We start from the raw sequence: 21,954 nt of genomic DNA on the forward strand, positions 1-21,954 counted from the left end.
AGTTTCAGGCGGAGGTTTGGAGACTAGGTAGCTACACAGAAATAATAGACTTCAGAAATTTTCAGAGGGGTACTTTTTATTATTAGTTGAATAATAACATCTAAAAGGGTACACTAGAACTTTTTGAGGCCAAGCTAAGTACAGCCAAGACGTTGTTCATTACCAGAGGTCACATACAGGCAGTTGTGTTCCAACAAGCTGGAGTGGAGAATCCTCATTGTTTTTGCAGGACATTCAGGAGAAAATACAAAAGAGCCATATCTTGATATCACACTTAAAATGTCCCTAGAGTAAAAGCTATTGTAGACCTGCTGTTATAAGGCTTTTTAGAAAAGCATCAAAATGAACCAAAGTAATTTAATTGGATGCTAGAATAAAACTCTTTAAAGAAAAACAATAAAATGCAAACACTTAAAGACACAAGATCACAATATGTAGCCTACAACAGAACAGGACTAGACATGCCTTGGTCATACTAGCAAGAAAATATAACCCATAAACTGGAGAAAAGTGAGTCAATATAAACAGAACCAGAAATGAATTAACTACAAGAAATTGAAAACAGCTATTACAACTATGTTCATGTATTTGAGAGAAAAGATGAACATAGTAAGGAAAAAAGTGGACAATAATTAAAAAGAGATAAATAGAAGTTCCATATTCAGAATGGCAGCATGAGGAGTTCTGTAGATTTATTCCTCAGTAAAACAACCATCACTGGTAAAGATTATTTTTTAAAAAATCATTTAAAGTCTCTGAAAATGGTTATAAGGGCATACAGCAAATGAGGTAACATATATATTCAAGAAAATAAATGAAATAGTAAGAACAGAGAGAATCTCTGGCACTTGAGTCATGACTTGCCCCAACCCTCCTCCTCCCAGCTCAGGATGATAGAGGCTACACTTTGAATGAGTGTGGCCATGATGACAGGGCTCCATTTCTCCTCAGCTCCCAGTGAAAGGACATGATATCTTACTGAGAGGAGCAGGCTACCAGCATTTTTCATCTTTTCCAGCTCCAAGCTGCAGTTGATAAATTCCTGGCAAGTGTGGCTGATAGATCATGGGCTCCCTTCTTCTACCCAGCCCTGACTCATAGGGTAGAGGCTATACCCCAGGTGTGGCAGGCCAAGAACACTGGGACTATGGTTTCCTTCACCCCACCCTACTTGTAGGACAGAGGTTCAACATTAGAAGAAGCAAGACAAGAAAACCAGAGGCTGCCACCCCAATCTAGTGCTCTGCTCATAGGTCATGGGCGTCACTTCTACCCCATTTCAAAATAGTGACTCAGAGTATAACTAATAAGGCAATAGTGGCAATAAAATGAAATTTTTTTTAACTCAAATAAACCAAACAAAGGCAAATAAAGAAGAAAAATGAAACAAAGAATGGGTTGGACAAAGAAAAATAGTAGCAAGATGATAGATTTAAACTCAACCATATATATAATTCTATAAAATGTGAATGGTCTAAACTCTCCAAATAAAAATTATGTATTTTCAAACTAGATAGAAAACTAAACCTTAACTATATAGACTGAATACAACATGTCCATTTTTAGCATAAAGACTGATATGCTAAAAAGTAAAGAATGGGAAAATATATTCCAAGAAAACACTAAGCATAAGAAAGATGGTGTGCTTATATGAATATCATATAGAGTCAACATCACAAAAGGTAAGATTACAAGGAATTAGGATAAATATTTCACATGATTCATTTATTGTTTGTGGTGAAATGACTTAAAATCTACTCTCTTGGCAATTTTCAAGAATACAATACACTGCCATGTTATTAACTATAGTCACCATGTTATACAATAGAGCTCTTGAATTTATTCCTCCAATCTGACTGAAATTTTGTATTCTTTAACCAACATCTCCCCAATCCCCCAACTTCCCAGCTCTTGGTAACTGCCATTCTTATCTACTTCTGTGTTCAACTTTTTCAGATTTCATATAAAAGTGAGATCATGTGGTATTTGTCTTTCTGTGCCTGTCTTATTTCACTTAACATAATGTCCTCTGGGTTCATTCATGCTGTCACAAATGACAGGATTTCCTTCTTTAGTAAGACTGAATGATATTCCATTGTGTAAATATACCATATTTCTTTTAACCATTCATCCATTGACAGATACTTAGATCAATTCCATATCTTGGCTATTGTGAATAATGCTACAATGTATATGGGAGTGCAGATATCTCTAGATATCTAGAATGAAATTTGACCCTTATCTCACACAAGATAAAAAAATCAACTCAAAATAGACTAAATACTTAAACATAAGGCCTGAAACTGTACAATTACTAGAAGAACACACAGGGGAATGCTCCATGACATTAGTATGAGAAATTATTTTTTGGATATGTTCCAAAAGCACAGACATGAAAACAAAAATAGATGAATGGGATTACATCAAACTAAAAAGCTCTGCACAGCAAAGGAAACAATCAACAGAGTCAAGAGACTACCATAAGAATGGGAAAAAATATTTGCAAACCATATGCCTGATAAGCAGTTGATATCTAAAATACACAGGGAACTCGAACAACTCAATAGTTAAGAAAGTAAATAACCCGATTTAAAAATGGGCATAGGACCTGAATAGACATTTCTCAAAAGAAGACATACAAATGGACAAGAGTTATAAAAAAATTTCTTAATGTCACTAATCAGTAGGGAAATGCAAATTAAAACCACAATGAGATATCATCTCACATCTGTTAGAATGGCTACTATCCAAAAGACAAAAGATAAAAAGTGTTGGCGAGGATGTGGAGAAAAGGGGACCTTGAACACTGTTGGTAGTAATGTAAATTAGTATAGCCACTATGGAAAACAGTATGGAGGTTCTTCAAAAATTAAAAATAGAACTACCATATGATCCAGCAATCTCATTTCAGGGTATATATCCAAAGTAAATGAAAAAGTCTTTTATCTTATACTTTTTAAAAAAAATTGAGATATAATCTGCATAAACTTACCATTTAAAGTATATAGTTTAGTAATTCTCAGTATATTCACAAGGTTATGCCAACGTCAACACTATCTACAATAAGTGCAGACTATTTGTCACCCCAGAAAGAACCCCCAAATATATTAGCAGTTCTTTGCCATTTCCCATTCCCTCTTCCCCCTTTACCCTAGCAAACAGTCATATACTTTTTGTCTCCATGAATTTGCCTATATTGAGAATTTTATATAAGTTGAATCATACAAAATGTGGCTTTTTGTCTCTGCCTCCTTTCACTTAGCATAATGTTTTCAAAGTCCATCCATGTTATACTATGTATTAGTACTTCATTTCTTTGTGGCTGAATAGTACTCTATTGAATGGATATATCACATTTTGTTTAATTATTCATCTGTTGATGAATATTTGATTTTCTCATTTTGGGGCTATTAGGAATAAGGCCTGCTAACATGTAAGTTTTTGTGTGAACATTTTCTCAAATTTCTTGTGTATATACCTAGGAGTGGAAATGTTAGGTTGTATAACTCTGTTTAACATTTTGAAGAAGCACAAAACTATTTTCCAAAGTGGCTACACCATTTTATATTCCCACCAGGAATGTATATTTCTCCACATCTTGGCCAACATTTGTTATTATCTATGTTTTTTATTACGGCCATCCTAGCATGGGTGATGTGGTATCCCCACTACGGTTTTGATTTGCATTTCCTTTATGGCTAATGATATTGAGCATGTTTCCTATCCTTATTTTCCATGTGTGTATCTTCTTGGGGGAATGTTTATTCAAATCCTTTGTCCATTTTTAAATTGGGTTATTTGTCCCTTATTGTTGAGTGGTGAAGAGTTCTTCATATATTCCCAGTATAAGACCCTTATAAGATATATGATTTACAAATAATTTCTAACATTCTGTAGGCTGTCTTATTTTATTTACAGTGTCCTTTGATCCACAAAAAAATTCAATTTTGATGCAGTTCAATTTATCTATTTTTTTAGTTCCTTGTGCTTTAGGTGTCATATCTAAGAAACTGTTGCCCAATTCTAGGTTATAAATATTTATACTTATGTTTTATTCTAAGAATTTTATATTATTAGCTTTTACATTTAGGACTTTGATTTAATTTGTGTTAGTTTATGTATATTGGGTGAGATAGAGGGCTAAATTCATTCTTTTACAGGTGGATATCCATTTGTCCCAGTACTGTTTTATGAAAAAGACTATAATCTTTCACTGTTGAATTGCCTTAGCACCCTTGTCAAGAATCAATTACCATAAATTAATGGGTTTATATATGGACTATCAATTTTATTCCATGGATGAATATGTTTATCCTCATGCAAATACCACACTACCTTGATTATTGCTTTTTGTAGTAGTTTTGAAATTGGAAAGTGTAATCTTCTAAATTTGTTTTTTTAAGATTGTTTTAGATATTCTGAGTTTCTTGAATTTCCATATAAATTTTTGAATCAGCTTGTTTATTTCTGCAAGCCAGAACTTTTCAAAGTCACTTTTGAAAGTCCCCTAAGGACATCTCATTTAGCAGTTTTCCTTTTAGTGTTTTTTATTAGCTTATTGTTTGCCCCAACTATTATCTACTATCTCATAGTGGAGGCTGTAGCCGTGATGTTAAACAATTGTTGCTGATTGTTTTTGACAAATTTTCTGGGTAAAAGGCTATTTGCACTGGGCAACTCAAATCACATAAAGATAAGCCTTGCGAGTTGGGTTTTCCAGGGAACCACCAAACAGGTCAGATGATGACAATTCTCTGGGAATAGGTTCCAACTCCATTTTCTCTCCCACCATCACCATCCCCCAGTTGCTGACAGGTTGCTGGTTTTCACCTTGATTGCCAGTTACTGATTTTCAAGGTCAATACAGAGCTGGGGAAAGGTGAAAAGAAAGGAGCAAGTTAAAAATGCTACAAAACTCATTGCTATTACTGTGTTGCAGCCATTTTTCTTGAATGTATGTTTCCTGTATTGATGAAAGACTTTGGTTAATTTTCAGAATTCTGAAAAAGATGATTCTGACCATTTTTGACAGTGTCTTCATTGCTTTTATGGAGGGGTGGATTCTAGCTGGTCTTTACTCTGCCACTATCACTATTTCACTAGACACTGATATTGCAACCTCTACCCCCTACTGTGTCCTCATATCACTTATTTGATGACAATCCAGCATCCAACATGGTTGTTTTGCCTAATTAGTGAAGTTAATCAGCTTTTTAACATCCTGGAGACAGTTTTAAGAAATAAAAGTCAAAAGTCTAGGATGGCAATCTTAGAATGATCTCAATTCCTGAATTAAGTTATAAAGATGTTGAAAAACTTCCGAAATTTATATGCCTCAACTTTTAAGAAAGTTAATAACCCAAAGATAGATCTCCTAAGTACAGAAAGAAGTGAGTGCTTCAACATTTTATGGACTTATCTTCAATTAGTAGAAACCAGGGGAAATGCCACAGATTTTTATACTCTACTGATATTTCTATCTTAAAGAAATTAAATTAACTGTGACAATCATCACCATACTTCATACTATGCTTTCTACACCCTACTGCAATCTTAATGCTATTCTCACTCAAAATTTATCAGATTAATCATGTTAACTGCATTTACTAATAACTTAATCAGAAAATAATTAGTAAATAATGAGCTTCTCATTGCAATTACTTTCATTAAAATGCTATAACCTCATCACAAAGAGGCTTCTGTCAATATCCAAGTAAAATACATGTGATCTTTCAGTTGTATTTCATGGTGATTAACTACTTTCTCTTTTTAGAAATTTCCTACTCATTTGCTTTTCTTTATACTGCACTCCCTTAGTTGGCCATCTATTTCTCAAACTTTTCTTCATCCATCTCCTTTTAAAGCTCTTCTTCCTCCTTCTTAAACTTTAGTGTTTCCCAGTGCTCCATTCTCAACCCTATTTTATTCTCATCCTGTATGTTTTCATAATTGATGGTATTCACTTTCATGCTTCAATTATCATCTATGAACTGATGAATCCCAGATCTATATTTTCAGTTACAGTCACTCTTCTGGGCCATACATCCAGAGTGTCTAGCTGTTCACTAGCTGTTTCTTCCTAACTTTTCCACAGGTACCTAAAATGCAAAGTATATAGAATAGAACTGATCGTTTTCCTCATCCAAAACCCTGGACACAATCTAATGAATTAATAGGTCCATACTATCAAAACACTTAATTGAATAGCCCCAAGTAAACACATCCTAATTGGCCAAAACAATAATGGGAAATAATTCTTTCAAAAGTCATATGCAGATGATAACCCATATCCTAAGGCTGAAATAATGGTTAGCATTACTATGTGTTTGAGAAAGACCAATAACGTGGTTTGGAGAGTCTTTGGTGGCAAAATAAAGAAAGTTTTTTTTTTTATTATGAAAATGTGAATCCTTAGGCAGAAGGCTCAGGAGAACAAGTTCTGTGTGACCGGGTCAGTGCAATAATAGTTTGGAAAAGTTTTGGAATAGTTCTCAGGGACATGGCTCACTCCAGGTTCATATTACCCCTAAGAAAAAAGTTCATACTTAAGGAACAAAAAACAATCTAGGACCCAGAATTCAAGGACTTTGCTTCCTCCAGAATAACAGGATCAGAAAACAGTTGGAAAGATTGGATGATTCAACAAGTTAGGCTATAAGAGGTGCTGGCTAACCTGTAAGTGAAACAAGGAGGACTTGGATGGGACTAGCAATGCTTCAAGGCAAGCCAAGCTCAATAGAAGAATGTGTGATTATATGCTTGCAAATTTACCAGGTTTGTAGTGAATGCTGTACCTAGAGAAAACCTCAGAGATCATCTGATAATATTTTTTTGTATATGAGGCACAGAGGAGACAAGAAACACATTCAGAGCCACACAACTAGTTGGTAGAAAAGAGTCTCTAAGATTCCTAACTTTCAGTGTCGTGCTATTTCCATCATATTCATTTGTATTTCATGGTGATGAATATTACATCATATTCATTTACTCTGTGATTAAATAGTTATTTTATGCAATGACTTTGTATGGGCCACAGTGCTGTGAACACTTAGGGGGCAGTATACCACAAGAAATGTGAAAAGGTAATTTACCTAATATCCCAAGCGTTCAGTCTTTGAAAAAAAATTGCCCCAATCTTTTGATAGCCAGAAGCAAAAAAAAAAAAAAAAAAAAAATACCCAAGCTATTCAGAACCCATCCAAGCAGTGCTGGGGCAGAGACCTTTGTTTACTTGCCCATTTGGTTGTGAGTATATTTTTATTGCAAGTTATTGCATAAAAATCTTTAATTAGGGCAGCTAATGGGTTAAAGCCCTTTAAAAACCTAGAAAAATATAAGCCATTAAAAGTCAGCCTCTGCCTCCTTTGCCTTGTCAGCTGCTGTGTTTATGCAGACACCAGCAACCCCAGGCTGTGCTGTCCCTGCAGAGAGGAAGAGCTGTTATGCGAAGGCTCACTTGTTTTTAGCCAGGGCCATTTTATCATTTTGAGTTCCTCAGGACAGAAAAATGCTTACAATGCAAAAGGCAGTCAAATGATTAGGTGCAAAGTTATGGCTGAACAGTTCATTTAATCTATTTATGTATTAATAATTCCTAATGTGTTGCTCTTTGGGGTTTCCCTGAAATCACACACACAGCAACCATGTGCCCCAGAATCACTTGGATATGATTCACCTGCCAGAAGATAGCATGAAAAGTGGTAGAGCAGCACGCATAGGGGACCTACAGGGTTTTAAAGTTTATAAATGCTGAATTCCCCCGAAACCATCTGCATACGAGGCCCGAGATTCCTAGGGTACAGCATTATCCCAGGGGCTGCACACAAAGCTAGTTGGAAAAGGAAATTAGTGGAAATTCCCAAGATTCCTCTCTGAGATTCTGAAAGGGGAAGTCCTCTTCAATAACATTATTTTCCCTCCTCTTCTCCCCACCCTAACCCCTTCACCCCCTACAAAGGGTCAATTCCCACAGCCTGCAGAGCAATAAACTAAACAGAGGAAGAGAGGTAGATTAGCAAGGGAGCAACACACGTGCCTGTCTGAGTCAAGTACTTACAGACATTTCTCATCTAATCCTCAAAACAACTCTGGGAAGTAGGTATTAATATTTCTATTTTACAGGGGAGGACACGAAAATTCCAAGAAATGCAGCAACCTGCCCATAGTCATGCAGGTGGAGCAAGGAGAGGTAGGATTTTTACCTAAGTAGTCTGACTTCAATGCCCATGTTGTTTCCACTACATCAAGCTGCCTTTTAAATGAGGTAGCTTCAATAGTACCTCCTTCATGAAGCCTTCCCCACTCACCCCCCCCCCGTGCTAACTTTTTCCTATGCCTTCAAATATTCTGATGGCATCATTAATTTGCCTCATACGTTAAAGGGGTGTTGTGTGTGTGTGTGTGTGTGTGTGTGTGTTTGTGTTCCTCTGGGAACCCTTAGAAAACAAGATCTGTTTCCAATACTAATCATAGGCTCACAGGTGCCCATCTCAGGCTGGTACAGAAAAGGTTCTTATTAATATTCATTGGACTGAGGTGAAATTTGTCTTTTTTAAAATTTCTTTTTATTGGAGTAAAATGCATGTAACATAAAATTAGCCATTTTAAAGTGTACAATTTAGTGGCAGTAAGTACTTTCACAATATTGTGCAATCATTACCTCTCATGAAAAGCATTTTTGTCATCCCAGAAGGAAACCCCATACCAATTAAGCAATCACTCCCCATTCCCCCTTCCCAGAGCCCCTGAGAAGCACTATTCTGTGTTCTATCTCTACAGATTTACCTATTGTGGATATGTGACCTTTGATGTCTGGCTTCTTTCACTTATGTTTTTGAGGTTCATCCATGTTGTAGCATGTTCAGTACTTCAATCAATTTTTTTATAGCTGAATAATATTTCATTGCATGGATGTATCAGTCAATGGACACTAGGGTTGTTTCCACCTTTTGATATTCTGAATAATGTTGCTATGAACATTCCTGTATAAGGATATATTATATTTGAATACCTGTTTTTAATAATTTTAAGAAAGAATTTCTGGGTTGTATGTTAGCTCTGTGTTTAACATTTTAAGGAACCACAAAACTGTTTTCTAAAGTGGCAGCACTATTTTATATCCATACCAGGAATGTATGAGGATTCCAGTTTCTCTACATGCTCACCAACACTTATTATTTTCCTTTTTTTAAAAGAAAATCATAGTCATCCTATTGTGTATGAAGGGATATTTCATTGTGGTTTTGACTTTCATTTCCCTAATGATGAATGATGTTGAACATCTTTTATGTGTTTGATGGACATTTATATATCTTCTTTGAAGAAATGTCTACTCAAGTCTTTTGCTTATTTAAAAATTATTTTCCAAGAATTTGTCCATTTACTCCACATTTTGTAGTTCTGGGGAATATAGATTTTTATAGTATTCAAAGATAATGTTTTGTATTTCTGTGATGTCTGTGGTGACCTCTCCTTTTTCATTTCTAATTGAGTTTATTAGAGTCCTTTCCTTTCTAGTTCTGGTCATTCTAGCAAGAGGGCTGTGGATTTTGTTTATCTTTTCAAAAAACCAACTTTTGGTTTTATTGATCTTCTGTATAGTTCTTTTATTCTCAATTTCATTTAGTTCTGCTCTGACTTTAGTTATTTCTTTTCTTCTGCTAGGTTTAGAATTAATTTGCTCTTCCTTTTTCAGTTCCTTGAGATGGTTTATTAGTTTGTTGATTTTTGAGCTTTATGTCTTTTTGATGTAAGCATTTAATGCTATTAGTTTTCCTCTCAGGAATGCTTTTGCTGTATCCCACAGATTTTGATAAGTTGTGTCCCCATTATCATTTACTTCAAAGAATCTTTTGATTTCTATCTGGTCTCCTCCTTGACCCAATAGTCATTCAGCAATAGATTGTTTAATTTCCATGACTTTGTGAAGTGGTGAGTGTTTCTGTTGGAATTAAACTCTAAGTTTATACCACTCTGGTCTGAGAAGATACATGGCATAATTTCTATTTTTTAAAAAATTTGTTGAGTCTGACTTGTAGCCTAGGATGTGATCGATTTTGAAGAAAGTTCCATGATCTGATGAGAAGAATGTATATTTGGCTTTATTTGGGTGGAATGTTCTGTAGATGTCTGTTAGACATTTGTTTTAGAGCTCTGTTTAAGTCCATTGTTTCTTTGCTTATTTTCTGCTTAGAGGATCTGTCCAGTTCAGTCAGCAAGCTGTTGAAATCCCTGGCTACTACGATATTACTGTATATCATGCTATTTATATCAAACAGGGTTTGCTTTATGTATCTGGGCACTCCTCCATTGGATACATAAATATTAAGAATTCTTAAGCCTTTTTGTTGGATTTTTCCTTTCACTGCTATATAGTGACCATCTTTGTCTTTCTTTACTTTTGCTATTTTAAAGCTTATGTTACCTGAAATAAGTATAGCTACTTCCACTTTAATTTGGCTTCCATTTGCTTGGAAGCTTGTTTTCCAACCCTTGACCTTGAGTCTGAAAGCATCTTTGCAGGTTAGATGCGTTTCCTGGAGACAGCAGATACTTGGCTTATGAATTTTTATCCACTCAGCCAGTCTATGTCTCTTCAAAGGACAGTTCAAGCCATTCACAATTATTGAGAGAATTGATATTTGTGGTAGATTTCTGTTCATATTGTTGGATAAATTCTTATTGTTTTGTTTTACCTCTAGAGCCATTGTGGAATCCAGGTTCTGGACATTAACTCTTGAGTTCAATCAGGAGGAAATAGAATTCCTGAACAGACCAATATCAAGCACACAAATTACAGCAGCAATTAAAACCCTTCCAACAAGAAAAAGTCCCGGACCAGATGTGTTCACACCTGAATTTTACCAAGCCTACAAAGAAGAACTCATACCTAAACTGCAGAAATAATTCAACAACATTGAGAAAGATGGTATCCTCCCCAACTCATTCTACAAAGCCAATATCACCTTGATACAAAACCCAGGAAAGGACACAACAAAAAGAGAAAACTACAGACCAATATCCCTCATGAATGTAGATGCAAAAATCCTCAACAAAATCTTAGCAAATCAAATTCAACAGCACATCAAAAAAATAATTTATCGGCCGGGCGCGGTGACTCACGCCTGTAATCCTAGCACTCTGGGAGGCCGAGGCGGGCGGATCGCTCAAGGTCAGGAGTTTGAGACCAGCCTGAGCAAGAACGAGACCCCGTCTCTACTAAAAATAGAAAGAAATTATCTGGCCAACTAAAATATATATAGAAAAAATTAGCCGGGCATGGTGGCGCATGCCTGTAGTCCCAGCTACTCGGGAGGCTGAGGCAGTAGGATCGCTTAAGCCCAGGAGTTTGAGGTTGCTGTGAGGTAGGCTGACGCCACGGCACTCACTCTAGCCCGGGCAACAAAGTGAGACTCTGTCTCAAAAAAAAAAATAATAATAATTTATCATGACCAGGCAGACTTTATCCCAGAGATGCAAGGCTGGTTCAACATATGCAAATCTACAAATGCAATTCACCACATAAATAAAAGCAATAACAAAGACCATATGATTCTCTCAATAGATGCAGAAAAAGCATTTCACAAAATGCAGCACACCTTTATGATAAAAACTCTTAACAAAATAGGCATAGACAGGACATACCTTAAAATTATTAAGGCCATATACAATAAACCCACAGCCAATATCATACTGAATGGGGAAAAATTGAAAGCCTTCCCACTTAGAACTGGAACCAGACAAGGTTTCCCACTGTCTCCACTTCTATTCAACACAGTTCTGTGGTCCTTGCCAGAGTAATCAGACAAGAGAGGGGAATTAAGGACATCCAAATGGGGACAGAATGGATCAAACTCTCACTCTTTGCCAATGATATGATATCATATCTAGAAAACCCAACCCCAAGGATTCAACGAAGAGACTCCTAGAATTGATAAATGAATTCAGTAAAGTCTCAGGATACAAAATTAATGCACACAAATCAGTGGCACTCATATACACCAATAACAGTCAAGCTGAAAATCAAATCAAAGGTGCAACATGTTTCACAATAGCTTCAAATAAAATTAAACATTTAAGAATATATTTAATGAAGGAAGTGGGAGACATATATATAGGGAGAACTACGAAACACTGAGAAAAGAAACTGTAGAATATGTAAACAGATAGAAAAATCTACCATGCTCATGGATTGGCAGAATCAATAGTGTTAAAATGTCCATATGACCTAAAGTGATCTACAGAATTAATGTAATCCTATCAAAGTACCATCATCATTCTTTACAGAGCTAAAAAATATAATCCTATGCTTTGTATGGAACCAGAGAAGACCTCATATAGTCAAAGCAATCTTAAGCAAAAAGAACAAATGGGGAGGTATCAGTTTACCAGACTTCAAGCTTTACTACAAGGCTACAGTAACTAAAACAGCAAGGTACTGGCACAAGAACAGAGATATAGACCTTTGGAACAGGACTGAGAACCAGATAGGAAACCATCCGCATATTGTCATCTAATCTTCAAAAAAGCAGACAAAAACATACATTGGGGAAAAGAATCTCTATTCGATAAATGGTGCTGGGAAAACTGGATAACCACATGCAGAGGACTGAAACTGGATCCCCACCTCTTACCTCTCATAAAAGTCAATTCAAAATGGATAACAGACTTAAACCTAAGGCATGAAACCTTACAAATTCTAGAAGAAAATGTTGGGAAAACCCTTATAGACATTGGCCTAGGCAAAGAATTTTTGAGGAAGACCCCCAAAGCAATCACAGCAACAATAAAAATAAATAAATGGGACCTGATCAAATTAAAAAGTTTCTGCACAGCCAAGGAAACTATCACAAGAGCAAACAGACAACCTACAGAATGGGAGAAAATATTCACATGTCACACATCCAATAAAGGGCTGATAATTAGAATCTGTATAGAACTCAGGAAAATCAGCAAGAAAAAAATCAAACAACCCTAACAAAAAGTGGGCAAAAGACATGAACAGAAACTTTTCAAAAGAAGATAGACTAATGGCCAACAAATATGTGAAAAAATGCTCAACATCTCTAATCATCAGGGAAATGCAAATCAAAACCACAATGAGATATCAGTTATCTCCAGTGAGAATGTCCTTGATCAAAAAGTGCCAGAACAATGAATGTTGGCATGCATGCAGAGAGATAGGAACACTCCTACACTGCTGGTGGGACTGCAAACTAGTACAACCTCTGTAGAAAGCAATATGGAGATACCTCAAAGTGCTACAAGTAGAACTACCATTTGATCCAGCAATCCCATTACTGGACATCTACCCAAAAGAACAGAAGACATTCTCTGAAAAAGACATTTGTACTAGAATGTTTATAGCAGCACAATTCACAATTGCAAAGATGTAGAAACAACCCAAATTCCCATCAATAAATGAGTGGATTAATAAAATGTGCTATATGTAGACTGTGGAGTCCTACTCAGACACAAAAAAACAATGGTGATTTAGCACCTCTTGTATTATCCTGGATAGAGCTGGAACCCATTCTACTAAGTGAAGTATCCCAAGAATGGAAAAACAAGCACCACATGTACTCACCATGAAATGGGTATTAACTGATCAACACTTAAGTGTATATATAGTAATAATATTCATCAGGTGTCGGGCAGATGGGAGAGGGGAGGAGGGAATGGGTATATACACACCTAATGGGTGTGATGCACACCATCTGGGGGATAGACATGCTTAAAGCTCTGACTCAGGTGGGGAAAAGGCAATATACATAACCTAAACATTTGTACTCCCATAATATGCTGAAATAAAAAAATTGTTAAAAAAATGTCCATTAATGGATGAATGGATAAACAAAATATGGTATACTATTCAGTCTTAAAAAGGAATGAAATTTGCAACAAGAATATATTCTTGTATAAACATAGGTATACATGGCCTGGAAAATGAAAATATCCTATTATATCATCTTCTTTACAATTTGTGGCATGTAGTTCCAGATTTTCTCCAAGCAAATACTAATGTGTATATGTATATGTATACAAAAAAAAACAGGAATGAAGTGATGACATATGCTATAACATGGATGAGCCTTGAAGACATTATGCTAAGTGAAATCAGTCAGACACAAAAAGATAAATACTGTATACTTCCACTTATATGAAGTATATAGAACCATTAAAGTTATCAAGAGATAGAATGGTGGTTTCCAGGGGCTAAGGAAAGAGGTGAATGAGGAGTTACTGTTAATGGTTCTACGCAGTACATCATAGCATCCACTATACTGCCAAACCTCTGACACCATTCTCTATGTTTGAGAAACTTCTTCAACCTTATGAGTCTTGATACGAAGCATAGCCATCTCCCACTTTACAAGATTACCAGCTTCCCTTGCAGCTAGGACACAGGCAGTTCATTTAAGTACCACACATCAAACATTTCTGTATCAGAGTTATGGAACAGAGAGGAATGCTCTCTCTGGAGGTGATGGTAGATATAGGAAGCTCAAGTTCCAGGGACAGCAGTGACAATCTTCAGTGTGCTCAGTAGAAGTGGCAATAATATTCTTCTCACTTGATCATTTCTACAGTGAGGTTGCAGCCATTGCTCTTGGCTGTGTAACCCCAAACCTGGTTCTCCAGCCCTCTCTGATTATGGGGATTACCCAATAACCTTTTCACAAATTCCATTCTGGTTAGCATAGTCAATGAATTTGTTTCTGTTGCTTATGACTAAGAACCATGACTGTCATAGTTGGGGGATAAGGTAGTATGTCCAGAGAATAGATGTGCCTGAAAAAGGAAGAGGAAGGAAAAAGAACAAACATTTATTAAGGGCCTATGTTTATGCCAGGAATTGAGCTAAACTCTGAAAAATCTCTAATTTTATTTAATCCCCACATCTACAGTGTGAGATAGCTATTAGTATTCCTCTTTTGTACATGACAAAACTGAGACTCAGAGAGATGACATTAAGTTGCTCAAAATTGTACACTTAATAGGCAAGGATTTGAATGCAGTGTGTCTGACTCCAACACTCACACTTTCCTCTACACCAGGGTTTTTTGAAAAATGTGTTCCAGGGGCTTATCTCTGAGGGTTAGGGAGCTAGTAGGCAGGATGAACCAAGTGGATGTGGGCTAGGCCACACTTGATTTTCAAGCGGAGCAGCCATGATTTATCTATTTAATGTAGTGCAATTTGAATTAAGATTTCTATTTTTTAAAAAAGATGTATAGTTTTTAAAAAGTATCTCTCTGTAGTCATTTACACATGCTGCTCTCTCAGCCTAAGGACTTTTTCTCCTCTCCCCCTTGTTTGGCTGATGCATTCGTAGGGTCTCAGCTGGATTATCATTTCCTCAAAGACGCTCAGCTTAGGTCAGATTTCCCTGCATTTGGTTACCCTCTTTCCACTTCTTTGCCTCTTGGAGATTGTGTAGTTATTTTTCATAATCACTTAGTTAACATCTGCCTTCCCCACTAGATTGCAAGCTTCCAAAGGGCACCAACCCTACCTGTGTGGCTCACCATTCAGGCCCAAGTGCATAGCACACTTCCTGGCACAATATCTTGAGTAAAATATTCCAGAGCCTGGCAGTCTCAGGTTAGTTCAAAACCATGCACTAGGCAAAGTCAGCTGTGGGTAGACAACATGCTACTTTCTTCCAGGATTTCCTAGAAGGCTCTCCTTGGCAGAAGCAAGGAAGCGGGGAAGACTAGTCTAAGGGCTGATGGCTATGAGTGTGGCTATGTTGAGTGCTCATTACAGGGATCCTTTTGAAACTCTGCTCTACCATGTTCAGTTCATCCTTGATTAAAGGAGACACTGAAGATACCCTGAGAAACCTATAGCTTGGTTCAGGCTCAGCTTGGAACTTTGGGAAATCATCACTTGCCAAGAAAGTGATGAAGAGATTCCCTCCCTTTTCTTCCTTTCCTGGCTTTGTTCAGGAAGAAATTCCTAAGGGGAGATGGAAGGAAAAGATGAAGAGGGAGTACAGTTCTGAGTAGAGAGCACAGATATGAAGTCAGACAGGCCTGGATTGCATTTCCAACGCTGCTATTCATAAGGAAGTGTTGAACAAGTCAACTCCCCCTTTTTGAGTTTTAATTTTCTTATCCACAACATGGACTTGACTATTTCTTAACATTTTCGTGGGTACTAAATAAAATAGCATGTGAAGTGTCTAACAAGGTGCCCGGTATATACACAGTACTCAACAAATGTTAGTTGCTGCCCTATTCCACATGCCCAGCTTGTTAGGCAAGTAACGTCCTTAGCAGAGATGAAGAAAGCACCTATGACTTCTTCCCCAAAAGGTAATTGCTCAAGCAGATGCTACAGCTATTCCAGGGGTTCATTTTATAACATCTCTGCCACTCTTCCTTACTTTCCCATCAACTTCTGCTTTTTCAATGTTCTGTCAAGCAATCATCTCCTTATGTAGGGCCCCCAAAGAACAAAATCCTAAAAGAAAAACATTAGAAGGGACTTTAAAATTCTCTAAGTTCAATTTTACATCAAATGTAGAAATCACCTCTTGCCTCTGCTTGAATGCCTCTGGTGATGTGTAGCTCACTGCCCACTGCAGCAGTCCTTCCTGTCTTAGAATAGCTTTAGCTATTGCACAGCCCTTCTAAAGAGAGAACCCAAATATTAGCAGATATCATTTAACTGCTGTTAATATTTCTGTGCCTCAGGTGAGTTCACATGGAGTGACAATGGAACTGAATAGTTAAAATTGGCACAGTCAGGGAATATCCAGAAAATCTGGTTAACAAGGAATTGGAGGAGCCACACAAAAGAGAGACAGAAAAAGGAGTGGGCAACTTCAGAATAAAACATTTAAAATGACTAAGGACATCCCGCTAGGGCTCTAGAGGCCTCAGCTGAAAGAGGAGAATGGGAGTGGTAAAGAAGTATGTGTGCACACACATGCATATTGTTACCCAAGAACAGAATTGGAGAAAAGGCAGTAGAAATTGCCCACAGAGGGTTCAGAGTCTAACCTCTAGGCTGCCTCATTAGAGCCTGTACTACCCCTGGAAGACATACCAGCTTTCCAGAACTGACTATGCCCAAATGTTCTGCCTTCTGGCCCCAAGTTCCATTTGATTTATGTCCTAGCCCAGTGGCATGAATGTGGCACTTGGAACACACCAAAATGATATGTGCTGGAAATGGAAGCTCAGCTATCTCCATTCTTAGGCAGTGTTTAAAGATAATATTTGACCTACCCATGATCTGAGTCTTTAGCTGTATCTACAATAGATTTCATTCTATCTAAAGGGAAAGCTGCCCAGAGTTATGGAGCTGGGATCAGGGACTATTAGACTTTGTGCTCTCCAACCTGACCTTTTCTTTTCTCATTTTGGCTAATGTCTTTAGGAACCATGACAACCACTACCCCAGAGATAACCTATACCATCATTCCTTGGTGACAGTCATGCCAATATTAGAATTTGGTTTCCAACACATTCTTTTGCTATATCAAAACTATCCCCAAAGAGGTGTTTATTGGAGCAGCCTGAACTTTTCTCTGGAAACACTGGGAGCATAAATACTGTGTATAAGCCCCATGTGGTTTGAAAGTGCTTATGATAGCCTCCTCCAGTTTAAAAAATCAATAAACTTGCATTAAATATTGATACCAAACTGTTTCCTGCCATTCTCCATGTAACTGAGCTTCTGAAAACATTATGTATTACCTGTTATTGTTGCTTAAAGTCAAGGTAACAACCAAACATTATAGATACACTCATCTAAAAAATTGAGTATAATGCAGGTAATGGGTTTTGTGTACTTGCGTAGGGTGAGCTCTCAACTGCTTTACCAAAATAGACATGATCTCCTAAAAGGCAATTACCAGTTGGCTGTAGGCATTGCTTTCTCAAGTTTAGACCTTAAATGAATTGCAGTGGAACTTGATTCACTATTGTAACTCTTTATTACAAATTCTAAACCCTTAAGATCAGTTTTTGTAAGTGCTGATAAAATAGAACACTGATTGAGTTTTCACTTAAAAATAAACTCTTTTCCTTCTCTTAGGGTTATTATCTAGCAGAAATTACTTAACTCTGTGAATCATTTACAATTCCCCTTCATGACTAAATGCTTAGTTTTTTTCTTCTTTTTTTTATTTCAGCTTATTATGGGGGTACAAAAGTTTAGGTTATGTATATTGCCCGTGCCCCCCTGCCCTGAGTCAGAGCTTCAAGCGTGTAATGCTTAGTTTTTAAAAGTTATTGTCCCAGGTATAAACATTTAAGTACCAGCTCTGTTCTTACTAGCTATGTGATGCTAAAAAAGTCTTTTTACCTTTCAGTGAGAACCACAGCTTTTGCTTATGAGAAAAGGGGAAAACACCAGCTATAATTTAGAGTTATCAAAAAAAGCAAATGAGATGAAATTTGCAAAGCACATAGCATATAGCACCTGGAACTTAGTAGGTGCTCAATACAATATATTAGTTATTTTTATGATTTATTAAACAAGTCAGATCACAATACAATATGGCTACTACCTTCAAGCACTGATGGAAACTGAAACAACTTATTGTGGTTTCTAAATATTTTGTTTTCTTCTTCTAAGGGACCTATTTTTAGTTGAATAATATCCACAGGGACCCAGAAATTCCTTTGATTAAGGGTTGTTTGTTTTCTACTGATCTATATTTGATGCAGTTTATTTTTGGAACTTACTCTGAAGCATTGTAATCTATCACTCTGCTTTGTTTTGTTTTGTTTTAGCTTTCACGACAAAGGAATAAGATTCTTGCTTGTATTTTCAAGGGGCTTGACTTTTAAATGTTCTTAAGAAGGGCTACAAGCTTCCCTTTTTTGAGAAATTTAGAGCCTGGTATTAAAATCACAGAATAAAATGAAGGAAAGCTTTGTTTGGAGAAATTACATGATGTTAAAAGCAGGAAAACTTGCTAACCTCAAGATAGCTAGGACATGTCCTGTGGGCTTACCTCTAACCTTTACTTCACATGCATAGAAGAGAAGGGAACCAGGGCAAGGATGATGATAGCAGTGGTATTTAGACCACAAGGTGATCAAGGAGAAAGAACTGAACTTCTGCAGCCAGCCAGGGAGGAGAAATTCAGTGCAGATGAAGAGTGCAAGATGCCCTTCAGCAAGAGCTAGAAGCTTAGAAAGGAAAGAGACTGACAAAGTAGATGGTTGTTAAGATAATCCAGTCCCAAGATTCTCCTGGAAGCATAATCAACACCACTCCCACCCATATCACTGGAGGATGCTAGAATTTGGCAGTGGACACGAGCCAGCCAAGGGCCTGGTTTTTATATATGTGCTATGTACAGAAGAGAACTGAAGATGAGAAGTCAGAAGGCCTAGGTTCTGCTCTAAATTCTGCCACTCACTAGTTGTGGGACAAAGGCAAGTCCTTTGTCCTCTGTGACTTTTCTTGCCCTGCCCATAAAATGAGATGTTTGAATGAGATGATATTTTAGGAGCCTTCCAACTTTATCACCATTCTGTGTTTTTCAATCTCAGAAGATAAAAACACAAAGATGTGAAAGCAGGCTTTTCTGTTAGTATTTATTTCTATACCCTCCTCTCAAAGTAAAGATCAGGTTCATTCTATATAAGAACCTTGGGCCAACACTGCTCATGTAGAATTCAGTAAACAACTAAATTTAAATACTTCCCACTACCACTTTGATTTCTGTGTAAACTATGACACTACTCTGGGCCTGAATAGCTTTGGTGTTCTTAGGCATAGCCAATTCAAGTTTAAGTCCTTGAGCTTGAAAATGTTTTGAAAAGACTTATCCCTAGACAAAGAGGGGTGTTTTAAGTGCCCTTTGTCTTGATAGATATGTCTTGGGCAGTACTTTGTGCTGCACAACTGCAGCGCCTGGGCTTGGCCATGATTGGAATTACAGAGGTGCTGGAGACCCTCCTACTATTTCAGCACTTCTCTAAAGAGCCGGGCAAATGTTCAAGTGTGAAAGTTCCCATCGAATCCTGATCTTTTTAGCGGTGCTGTGTTTTCAAAGCAAGCTCAAGACCGCAGGGGTTGCTGCACTTAGTGTGAACAATCAAATTCTAAGTAAACAGCCTCATTCCCCCACCCTTTATCTCCCCTACTCCCTATGGGTTTTGCTATCCATTTGGGAACTGCTCTTTCATTTGGCTTGGAGGACCCCCTTCTGAGTCAGAGCCCTTTGTTTTAGTCAAAGTATGCTCTGGAGTTGTCGGAGCCTACATTAACTTCACTGTTTGTCATTGCCAAGGTGTTGTTTGAAGTTGCTAACTTGCCCTTTGGTGGATATTCTAAATGTAGATGGAATGAAAAAGACCATCATTCCTTCCTAATTCTCCCACTAGACCAACCCAAGCTACATACTTTCTTTGGGGTGACAGAAGGTGACAAGAGGCAGCTGCAGCAGCACTCATATAATGAAGCTCTTACCTGGCCTTAGGAATGGTTGTCTAGTTCATGTCCTACCATCAGAATTCTGAAGTTTTTTTCATATACAGAGAGGAGACCATGCGCCCAGAAGTGGTTTCTGCGTTCATTCTGTCAGTGGTGTGACTAAAGTTCTTAATGAGTACACTGTTTAAATTTTGGAAAATCCTAAACAATTGGGTCATAAATACTTTAAATGGAGAGAATGTTTTCCTCCCTTGTGGTATACATTTGTAAACTTAGATACAGGTAAGTGGAGGGTCAGTGGAAGGGTTTACAGCTCTATAGAAAAATCACCTTCCCTGGCAGTCAAGTGAGGATGAGAAAGCTTCCTAGACTGTCTTCATATATCACCGTCCTTTGACATTGAAGTTTGAGATGTAGAATGTCAGAGTGCCAACAGAGCCTTAGACATCTTCCTACATGAGTCCCCAAATGGAAGTAACTTGCCCAAGGTTAAACACCAAATTAGAGGTTGAGCTGGGGCTCAAGTGTGCACCTTCTGACTAGAACCTGCTAATATTTACCAGACAAAAGAGACAAGTTCCAGGATAATACAAGAGGTGCTAGATCACCATTGCTTTTTTGTGGCTGAGTAGTACTAATTGATAAACACTTATGTGCACATATGCTGGTAACATTGGTCAGGTGCTAGGCAGGTAGGAGGGGGAGGAGGGGATGGGTATATTCACACCTAAGGGGTGTGATGTGCATTGTCTGGGGGCTGAGCACTCTTGAAGCTCTGACTCGGGTGGGGCAAAGGCAATATATGTAACCTAAACATTTGTACCCCTGTAATATACTGAAATTAAAAAAAAGAGAAAGAGACAAGTTCCAAGAAACAAAGGAAACATAGGGATATGAGCTAAGAAAGAGCTTGAGGCTTATAAACCATCTAAAGCAGAAATGGTTTCCTGCCTTAAAGAACTATTCCCATTAGGAGCAGCTAAAGAAAGCTGAGCACTGAGCTATATGCCCAGAGGAGATGAGACAAATTCAGCGCTATGGACAGAATAGTCATACTGTTCGGGAAATTGATGAGAAACCTGAGAAGGAGATTTGTTTTCCTAGACACTAATGATGCTAAAAGAAATGTTTCTGCCTCTGGATTCAACCATGGAAGACAAAGACTATAATGGCAGGGAAATTCAGAGTGACTCTGCAGATGAGACAGCAAGAGGAATCAACTGGTCCAAAGGGAGATCAGGGAGGGCTTAGAGGAACATAAGTAAAATTTGAGACTGAGTCACTAATGTGGAACAATTCTGCTTAGAATATACACCCTGAGAGTCCACTGAGAGTGTATGAACCCTTCAGGCAGAAGCTCTTTGGCTTCCCACTGTATTACAAGAGGAGGTCATGTAATATAGTGAATGAGTGGCAGGTCCAGAGTCCAACAGATTTGAATTTGTATTCTGGCTGAGCTTTACCTTCTGTATGACCTTGGACAAGATATTTGCTTTCTCTGGGCCTAATTTTTCTCATCTTTAAAATGTAGGGAACTTCAAAGGATTATTA

The sequence above is a fragment of the Eulemur rufifrons genome, chromosome 30 (genome assembly GCF_041146395.1).
Source record: "Eulemur rufifrons isolate Redbay chromosome 30, OSU_ERuf_1, whole genome shotgun sequence".
NCBI classification, from domain to species: domain Eukaryota; kingdom Metazoa; phylum Chordata; class Mammalia; order Primates; family Lemuridae; genus Eulemur; species Eulemur rufifrons.